The following is a 10495-nucleotide window of genomic DNA, read 5'->3' on the forward strand; positions in this document are numbered from 1 at the left end:
GGTTCAACACCATTCAAGGTCAGGAAGTTCAGCGGGGCCTGGTCTCCTACTTCCCTTTCCTCCTTGATGCTTGTCTGCACCGGTGAGCAGGGGACGGGGGAAATTCCCTATGGACTCGCGTCTCAGGACAGCAAGTTTTTAATGCTCCGCTTTGCAACTCGGTTATACAACCGGGAGATTTCACGGCACGTAATCCGGGATCTCCTCTCTCTCGGGGGATGGAAACTAAAACCCCTGGGAATGTGTTTTTATAAGTTCACGGTGTTTTCCAAGCCAAATACTTTTAGATTACTAGAAAGAGAAGTCATGTTTATTTATGAAGCCATTTGCATGGTGTAGTCTCTCATTGTTGAATTTCACATGCCTTAAACTCACAGTGTGAGGAGAACCAAAAAGCCCCAAGTTTAGAGCATGTGAGAAAGGAAATAAAGTTCTGGAACAGCTGTTCTCTGGGTTATTTTTCAGCCCGACTACAAAGCGGGGAGCTGTGCTTTGACCACAAGAGTTTTGCTTCCTTTTCAGAGGCGCGCTGCGTGTGTGGCTGGAGGAAACGCGAGAAAATTCGGTGGCGGGCCTTTGTGAGTTGTGAAGCACCAGGCGACAGAAACGTTTTGTTGGCACAGAATAATTTTTGCTGGTCTCAGGAGACACTGGGTAACTGGTGACGTGCAGACTGATTCTTGCTGAGCCGCAGGTAAAGTGGGCGCTTTGGTAACTGGCATATGCCCACAAGGGGACTCCACCTGTGGCTCGTTCTGGAAGGATGGCCCCTCAGGGCCCACCTGCCGAGGCCCCTTGGCTTCAGGGGCCAGTGATCTCCTCTCTGTGCACCCGGGTGGGGCTATTCTACGTGTGACTTTAATACACAGCTACTTTTCCACTACAAATGTAATAAAATGGGTCAGTCCTGGGCGGTCACAGTGAGAGCCTAGGTTTAAGGGACTAAGGGTGTCTTGAGATCTAAGCTGTAACGGGCAAGGCTGGGCAGACACCCTTGACGCTGGAGAGGGCACCCAGGCCCGCCAGCACGGCCACCCTCCTGAGTCAGGATGACCCACACTCAAGGGAGGGGAGGCAGTGGTCAGCCTGGGGGCGTGGGGGTCCAGGGGCAGACCTGCAGTGGCTGTGCAGCTGCTGTGCTGGGGATAGGGAGCCTGGGATGGGACACTGTGGGTCGCCTGGTCCCGGGGCGAGCAGGACTCCTAGGCTATGTTGGCCTTCAGCAAGAAAGCAGTGTGCTCGCCTGACCTCCCTTTGCTTTGGATCCCCGCCCCCCCCCCCCCCCCCCCAGTAGGGAGACCTCCTCGTTATGTTTTGGCTTCTCTCCATGAGTTGCTTGTAGGGAGAGAAAGTGCTCTGGCCCTGGAGATGGTTATTCTCACTGTAAATGAATACCGCATCAGTTCCCTGGCTTTTCAGGTAGAAGCCTGCCCCCCCCCCCCAGGAAGTGCGGACCCACCATTGCGGTGGTTCTGGGGGTGCAGCTTCTGGAGCCTGAAAGCTGGGGTTGGTAGAGACATGTTGGTGTCCCTCCCTCGGGGAGAATCCCTTGCCCCCGGCTGCAGACATGCGCTGTCATTGACAAGGATGTCTCCTTTCATCATTTCACCCCCCAGCAATGATGAGTCTAGAAAACATGGGAAAACTATTAAAGTGTAAATAAGGAAGTAAAAATTGCTCAGAGCATCTCCACAGTGAGATAATGACTCTTTAACAATATACTATTTTTTTTTCCCTCTCTACTACATTTCAAATCATAGGCTATAAAACTATAAACACAGTTACTAAAGTTTTGGCCTTCAATGACTGGTGCTCTGAAGAGAGCCATTTTGTCCCTGTGTTTCTCTACAAAAGAATATCTGTTCCTCATCCATGAAGAATACGTTCCACAAATACATGATCAGAATTTGAATAGATTTACCCACAGGTTTATTATGTGCTTTGCTCATCCTTTCTTCTTGTAGGTCAGATCTTTTTGTTTTGTTTTGTTTTGTTTTTTTCTGGGATAATTTTATTTTGTCTTTTTTTTTTTTTTTTTTTTTTTTTTTTTTCAACGTTTATTTTATTTTTGGGACAGAGAGAGACAGAGCATGAACGGGGGAGGGGCAGAGAGAGAGGGAGACACAGAATCGGAAACAGGCTCCAGGCTCTGAGCCATCAGCCCAGAGCCTGACGCGGGGCTCGAACTCCCGGACCGCGAGATCGTGACCTGGCTGAAGTCGGACGCTTAACCGACTGCGCCACCCAGGCGCCCCTATTTTGTCTTTTAAGAAGGCTTTGTTGGTTTTAAAAAAACTCAGTTTTTGATGGCTCCAAAGACTCTTTTTTTTTTTTTTGAAGTTTTTATTTATTTTTGAGAGACAGAGAGAGACAGAGCGCAAGTGGGGGAGGGGCAGAGAGAGAGGGAGACACTGGATCTGAAACAGGCTCCAGGCTCTGAGCTGACAGCACAGAGCCCAACGTGGGGCTTGAACCCACGAAGCGCGAGATCATGACCTGAACTGAAGTTGGTCGCTTAACCGACTGAACCACCCAGGTGCCCCTCCAAAGACCCTTCTGATGGTTTGTATATGTGATATGTTATTGTCAAAGTGCTCTTTGGAAAATGAGTACTTGAAACCAATTTTTAAAATTTAATGCATCTTTTGGGATGATGGGAGTGTTCTGAAATTGGATTTTGGTGATGGTTTTGAAGCTTTAGAAATGCATTAGAGATCACTGAACCGTATATGTAAATAGATGAACTTTATGTAATTCAAGAAAGCTTTATTTTATACTCGTTCTTAAAAAAATGTTTTAATGTTTTATTTATTTTTGAGAGAAAGAGCACAAGTGGGAAAAGGGCTAAGAGAGAGAGGGACAGAAGATCCTGAGTGGGCTCTGTACCAACAGTGGTGAGCCTGATGCAGGGCTCGAACTCACCAACCACAAGATCAGGACCTGAGCTGAAGTCAGATGCTCAACCAACCGAGCCACCCAGATGCCCCAATTTTGCACGCGTTCTTAATAGATAATTATCTGGAGTTTACAATTCCGGATTCAGAGCTATTTTCTTTCATCATGTTAAAGATATTATTCCCCTGACTTCTGGAGGCCATTCTTCTGGCGTCTGAAAAGTCAGATTTCAGTCTGACTGCCATTTCTTTGTGCAACCTGTCTTTTCTCTGGGGCTGCCTTGAACATGCTCACTTTTGACTTTCATGCTCTGAAATTTCTTTGTAATGTACCCGGGTGCTGAGCTTTGTAATGTGTGTTCTGCTTGAGGTTCGTTGTGCTTCCTGACCTTGAGGATTTGTGTCTTTCATCAGCTCTGGAAAATTCAGTACTGTTTCCCTCCATTATCGTGTCACTCCTGTTTTCTTCTGTCTCTCCTGGATTTTCCATTAGATGGCAGACACTTCCCCTGGCCCTCCTATTTTTTCATCTGTCATTCTTCTTTTCTTTTTTTTTTTTTTTTTAATTTTTAAATGTTTTTTTATTTTTGAGAGAGAGAGAGAGAGAGCATGAGTTGGGGAGGGACAGAAAGAGAGGGAGACACAGACTCTGAAGCAGACTCCAGGCTCCAAGCTGTCAGCACACAGCCTGACGCGGGGCTTGAACTCATGAACCGCGAGATCATGACTTGCGCCCAAGTCGGACGCTTAACTGACTGAGCCACCCAGGCGCCTCTGTCATTTCTGTTTTCCATGTCTGGGGTTTTCTACCCCCGATTTTCTAGTCCATATCCAATAGCTCCTATATCTGTGTCTTTGTGGGTTTGGATCTGCCATTGGTTGTTTCTACTGACTCAATGTTCACGATGCCTTGTTTCCTCATGAGCTTGGTGATTTTCCTAAGTTTATTTTGATTGTGAACTCATGATGGCGGTCTTCATCTCAGGAAGCCTTGCACCTAGGTCGGGAGTGCATTCTTCCGGGCATTTGTACATGCTTCAGTCGGCCTGCTGCAGGAAGGTCTACTTTCTACCAAATTCTCCACCAAGATGTCTTTGCACCGCACAGGTGGATCGAAATCAGTCCCCAAACCTGCATAAGGTCTGGCCCGTTATTATAAACTGTCAGGGAATATTTTTTTTCTCCCTTTAACCAGGACCGAGAGCCTTCACCATCCTTCTCAACCTTCCCGTGGAGGCTGTGGCATCGTGTGTGGAGGTCTCCGCTCTGACCTCTCGGCTCTGGCCCTTGTCCCATCTTTCACGAGCAAGCCAACCCAGCGAGGGGACAGATGTGAGTGGACACTGCCAACCTCTGGACGGGAGCGATTGCGCAGCTTGGGAAGGGGGCCCCGTGTGACGCATGAACGGGATCTGGAAGGGCTGTTGAGGAGAATTGCGGATGTCAGCTTTTTCTGACATCACAGCCAATAAAAACTCACACCAGCACAGTTCAGTGTTTATTTAGTTGTAATTTATACTTACTGGATGATTTCTTGCCAAGAAGCTTATTAAAAGCTCATTTACATGTATCTAAAGAGGACATATTACCATTCTGGAATAGATTTCCTGAACAAACCACCAGGGCACACACATTTATGCCATTCTTAAAGCTTCAAGTTGAACATCTCTTGGTGAAAAATTAGAGTCGTTTAAATATAGAGCCTTGGTTGTCTCAGTTCTACTTCGAGGGGAATTTGAGATTGCTGTCGGGAGTCACTAGGAACCCACGGCAAACTGACACATTTTGTTTCTATAAAATGAGATAGGCTCTTTGCTTTTCCAGCAAGATTGAGCTGAGATGTTTTCAGAGGGTGAGGCGTTTCTGCCCCCCTTCTCTCCCTGTCTGACGGGGCTTTGAGCCCACAGCTTCCATGGAGGAAGTTTCTCCTGTGGGTTTAGCTCTGCTGGGCTCGGGGTTTCCTCTCAGCCCTGCCCTGACGCTTCAGGCTCGAGGGGCTGCACGAAAGGGGGTGCTTCCACGATTGCTGGCCCCAGCCTGCTTTGCGGTCCCTGCTTGGTCTCTGGAAGGCTGCCCTTGATTTTTTGTGGGTCCCCGCTCGGCCACCCTTCTGAGTGTGTCCCCTGTGCCCGTCAGGAGGGTGATGACTCCAGGTACCCTGTGCTCCTCCTCAGTGAGAAGGAGGAACGTGGCAGTGATACAGGCAACAATTCTCAGACGATTCAGGACGAAAATAATATTATGAGTACAGAGGGGAGGTGGGGAGGGCAGAGAGAAGCCCAGATGAAGCAATGCTAACAAGAAACAGGTGGATCTGAGTCCAGAACATACAGGTGTTCTCTGTACTCTTTCTTGCATCTATTGTGTAAGGTCCAAGTTCTTTTATTTAAAAAATTTTTTTTTATGTTTATTTATTTTTGACAGAGAGAGAGAGAGAGAGAGAGAGAGAGAGCATGAGCAGGGGAGGGGCAGAGAGAGAGGGAGGCACAGAATTCGAAGCAGGCTCCAGGCCCCGAGCCGTCAGCACAGAGCCCGACACGGGGTTTGAACCCACGAACCGTGAGATCATGACCTGAGCCGAAGTTGGATGCTTAACCAACTGGGCCACCCAGGCGCCTCAACAGGTGTCGTAATGTTTAGCTAGATTATAGCGGAACGAAGATGTACAACATGGCAGCATTATTCTGCTTGGCGGCATTTCTGGAGGTGAGAGCAGGAGCAGGGTGGAAGCTGGGGCCGGGAGATCGGTGCATGGTTCGTGGTCCCCCGATGTTTGCTGTGTCTGCAAGGGGGCCCCCTCTCAGGGGCCCTCATGTAGTGGCGGGTACAATTACTATAGTCCCCAGGACTTCCTTTGGGAGGATGGACATCGTGTCTTGTGTTCGGTCGAAGAAAATGGGCCGTGGAGCAGGTCTCAACGCACTTATTTCCAGAGGGTCAGTGGGTCAGTAGTGTTTGTGAATCGCCGATTTCTCCAGTGGGACTGAGACACTCCCTCCTCTCTGGCCTTCCTGCAGGTGTGACTATGCAGGCGGGGACTGGCTGTTGGAGCCCAAGTGCTAGCTACCGGGGATGCTTACTGGCCTTTTGACAAGTGCTCCTCGAAGGTGGCTGACCAGGGCCCCAGCTTTGCAGTAGGGAGCCAACCCGCAGCGGTGTGGATTCCTCCTTCATACCCCGTTTTTTTCTCACCCCCATGGTCACGGAGGGGCTGGCCTTCCCCCAGCGATGGAAGGGTGAGGGGAGAAATCCATAACATCCTCCTCGTGGCCCCAGAACGCCAGGACGCATTTTGCCAGACAAGCTCCTGGCAGGAGACTTTGGGGGTGGGGTGGGGTGTGGGCACCCTGTCGCCCCTGCCCCTGCCCGGCCGGGGAGCCATCCGACCGAGCCGGGTTAACGGCATCTCAGTTTCTAGGGGCGCGTCGACATGCTCCGTGTCATCGGGCAGTGAAATGTGCGTTGCCTGATGGCATTACCTTTTGAGGGAATCCGGGCCAGTGTGACTGCTTTGCTATGTCTCAGGCGAGTGCTACCTGCTAAGGGGGAGACTGAGGGGGAGCCCGCAGCCCCAGACCAGCTCCAGGCGAGGCCGGTCCTCCCACAACAAGAGACCCAGCCTCCCTAACCAGGCTGTGGCCTGAATGACGCCTAACAGTTGATGACCAGCTCCCTGCTTCTCCTTCGTCTTCGAGGCACTCAGGCCTCCTCCTGGGGCCCCGGCCAGGATGCTGACCCCTTGTGCCCCAGCGCCCTAGTGCCCTTCCTGCCTGGCCAGGTGAAGTCCCTTGCTCAGGTATCTGGGGACCTTGCTGGTGACATTTGAGCTGAAGCTGGCCGCCCCTGAGGCCAGCCTTGTGGTTGCAGGATGGAAAGTGTGCTTCTGCACCCGTCCCAACCCCAGGAGGAGCTCAGAAAGCATTTCCCCGTGAAACTCTGAGGCGCGCGGAGCCAGGGTGCCCCGTTGTGAGCTGATCGTAGGGGGCTGTCCCGTGAGCTTACCTCCCGAAGTGCACTGTCTCTGTGGGACAACGGGATCCAGGCCCCCGCCGATTCAGGTCCTAACTGACCCCAACATCGAAACAGGTTGCATTGGGACTGTTCACCTGCTCTCCCTCCACACCCCCCCCCCCCCCATCCACAGAATGATGGCTTCTGAAAGGCAAAATGGGATATTTGCAAACAAGAAAATGCGCTTTGGGCTGTCGGAAATTATTTTCCCTTCATCTTCAGAGTTCACGAGCACTGATTTGTATTTGAGCACAGACCTTCAAGACCGTCTGCTTGGATCCTGCGGCCCGGGTCCTCTGATTCTTGCAGCTGAGGCCCCAAGGCCGGCTGGCTCCCACCTGTCTCTGGGCCAGCCCTGTCCCGACATCGCAGGGCACCCAGGCAACTGGGAGGCCGAGGGTCCCACCTGCCCTGGGACTCGGGTACCAGTATTTGGACTCTGGCCTTGATTCTTGTTGTCAAGCACCTCTTTCTGTCCCCATGTTAGTAACCGAACCTGGTCTTTTCCCCTGATGGGACTTTCTGCTGGGTTTCCTGGCCGATACCCTGATTCAGAGTATTTACATTTTTGTAGGGAAGTCAGGGGGATTTCCCAGAGCAAGAGAAACCCCGAGGGGGGAAGGGGGAGGAGGGGGGACAGCTTCCTGGTAGGTGACACCGACCGTGTCCTTGAGTGTGTGCGGGGGAGGTGACGGGGGCAAATGCAGGGAGAGGGAGGGTCTGTCTCCACCTGTCTGTTGTCCATCTTGTTCATTCACATTGTTTCTGTTTTACACGGTGAACACTTGGGGAAATTAGTAAAATCAGAACTAAGGGAACATCAACATTGGCCCCACCCCCCCAAAGAAAACCACCTTGAGAGTTTTGGGGTGTTTCCCCAGACTTTTCCTCCTCTGTTTTATTCTGTACACAGCGGTGACCGCTGGGAGTTGCCGTGACCCAAGACTTGTGCTCTGGTGGTGGAGGGGTGATTTTATTTGGAAAAAAATTGTAGATGTCGGCTCTTGTCAAAAAAAAAAAAAAAAAAGAAAGAAAAAGAAAGAAAACGTATACTGTGAGGGGCATCTGGGTGGCTCAGTCAGTTAGGTGACCGACTCTTGGTTTCTGCTCAGGTCGTGACCTCACGGTTCATGGGATCGAGCCCCGCATTGGGCTCTGTGCTGACGGCCGGGAGCCTGCCTGGGATTCTCTCGCTTCCTCTCCGTCTGCCCCTCCCCTGCTCATGCTCACTCTCCCTCAAAATAAATAAATAAACATGAAAAAAAAAAGAAGAAGATGGATACTGTGACGACACTATCAGAACGGGGAGATCTGAAATATGTGTCCCCACAAAGGGGGTACATAGCAAGGTAGTGGGTGACACGGGCCAGGCAGCCCGAGTGGCCCCCAGAGCCCGAAGCAGGGGGTCACGATAAAGTCAGTGAGACTGCATGGACCGTTCCCAGGCCAGGGGAGAGGAGAGGCTCTCAGGGTGTGGTCACAGCACCCCACTGTTTAGAACGTTTGTGGAAGTAACACGTTTTAAGCGCCATCAGATTAACACATTTCTCTTTCCACTACGATTTCAAGTTCCCTTTGGTACGTTCCATCCCCCACCCCACGCGGGGTGATGCAGGGGCACAGTGTTTCCTATTCATAACTTTCTATTCCTTTTCTTCTTAAAAAATGTTTATTTAGGGGCACCTGGGGGGCTCAGTCGGTTGAGTGACCGACTTCGGCTCCGGTCGTGATCTCACGGTCTGTGAGTTCGAGCCCCGTGTCAGGCTCTGTGCTGACAGCTCGGAGCCCGGAGCCTGCTTCGGACTCTGTGTCTTCCTCTCTCTCTGCCCCTCCCCCACTCACACTTTCTCTCTCTGTCTCAGAAATAAACATTAAAAAAAAATTTTAAAGAAAATGTTTATTTATTTTTGAGAAAGAGAGAGAGTGAGCGCTTGAGTGTGAGCAGGGGAGGGGCAGAGAGAGGGAGAGAGAGACCCCCAAGCAGCCTCCGTGCTGTCAGTGCCGAGCTGATGTGGGGCTTGAACCCACAGACCGTGAAACCATGACCTGAGCCAAAATCGAGAGCCGGACGCTCAACCGACTGAGCCCCGCAGGTGCCCCTCGTATTCTCCTTCTGAAAGGGGACCCCCTCCAAAATTGTGTCAGCCCCACGGCCCCTGGATCCACCATTACAGAGGAGACAGAGTTGCGTGGAGTTGGTGGCTCTGTGAGGCACCCCGGGGTGAGGGTGGAGAACAGGGTGACATTCCCCTCCTATTTGCTGCAAATCCCACTGGAAACCAGAGTGCCCAGAGCCCGTGGACGCGTCCAGTGGCTCGGCCTCCCGGGTGGGGAGCAGGTAGAGGAGGGCGGGGCCTGGAGCTAAAGGGCAGATGAAGGTCTTTGGCACCCCACCCTGCCCCCCCCCCCAACGTAAAGACAGCCGCCGATGACATTTGGGCGTTTTTATGCTTTCGATCCTTTACAGAGAGCTCTGTGGAGGTGGAAAAGACCAAGACCTTGAGACGCCAACGAAGATGAGCCACGACAGAGAAGACGGCTTCCAGAGGGTCTCCATCAAGGAGGGCACACTGGCTGAGCCGGCAGATGGCTCAGATGCTGGGAACAGAGTTGTAAGTTCAGTAAACTGAGGCTCAGATAGAGATAGGGAGACCCCTCATCCGTGCGCATGGTTGTGAGTACTTATGTGGCCAGTGTGTGAGGCACGATGGTCGGAGGACTGAGGGACAGGTCGCCCACGGTGGGGACCCCGGGAGGCCTGTGTTCAGAGCGGGTTTGTAAGCACCTGTGACGGTCACAGGAGTGGGAAGGGTCTCAAAAAAATACAATCTGCGGAAAAGGAAAGTGTTTCCTTTGGTGATGTTTTAATGATTTCATCTTAACTTGTTCCAGCCGTTGCGGGAGGTTTGTCCTGCATCGTTATTCCATTTGTGCAGGTCTTTGGTCAGAAAATTCCTTCATGCCCGCCCTCTGCCCCGTTGCTAGACAGGGTCCAGGACAGAGGCTCACAAGGTGTCTTTGTTTCTGAGGGGCAGGACACCATGCCCTAAAAGAGCAACTCGGAGCCACGGCTGGGAGTCTGAGATGGACTTCATCTTTTTTTTTTTTTCTTTTTAAATGAGTGTTTTTTAAAAAATTTTTTATTTATTTTTGAGAGAGACAGAGGCAGAATACGAGTGGCTTCGGGGCAGAGAGAGACACAGAATCCGAAGCAGGCTCTGAGCTGTCGGCCCAGAGCCCGCCATGGGGCTCGAACCCACAAGCCATGAGATCATGACCTGAGCTGAAGTCGGACGCTCCACCGACTGAGCCACCCAGGCACCCCATGAGAGGGACTTAATCTTTAGTGGTTCTTATGCTCCAGGAGGAAAGCGCAGCTGGGAAAAGCTTCCAGGTGATTCTGATACCTGCCCCTTCTCCTCTCTTCCATTCTGGGAAAATAGGTGATGAAGAAACCTTCCCTTACCCTTGAGGGGTTATTAATCCTTTGTGCGTTTTACATAAATAATACGAGTTACAATCTGTGCCCAAAGATCTGTAGAAAAGGTCTCTGGATCCGTGAGGGTGTGATACACTCTGAATGGGAGGGA

At 51.3% G+C, this 10495-nt stretch overlaps 1 long non-coding RNA gene across 1 annotated transcript; it reads left to right on the top strand.

The window, feature by feature from the left end:
- Positions 1–535: 535 nt before the first annotated feature.
- On the top strand, positions 536–4383 carry LOC123596971. Its single transcript, XR_006711901.1, has 2 exons — positions 536–694; positions 4090–4383. It is a non-coding gene; the product is annotated as an uncharacterized LOC123596971 (long non-coding RNA).
- The last annotated feature ends 6112 nt before the right edge of the window (positions 4384–10495 follow it).

This window comes from Leopardus geoffroyi, chromosome C1 (assembly GCF_018350155.1).
Source record: "Leopardus geoffroyi isolate Oge1 chromosome C1, O.geoffroyi_Oge1_pat1.0, whole genome shotgun sequence".
Classification (NCBI taxonomy): Eukaryota; Metazoa; Chordata; class Mammalia; order Carnivora; family Felidae; genus Leopardus; species Leopardus geoffroyi.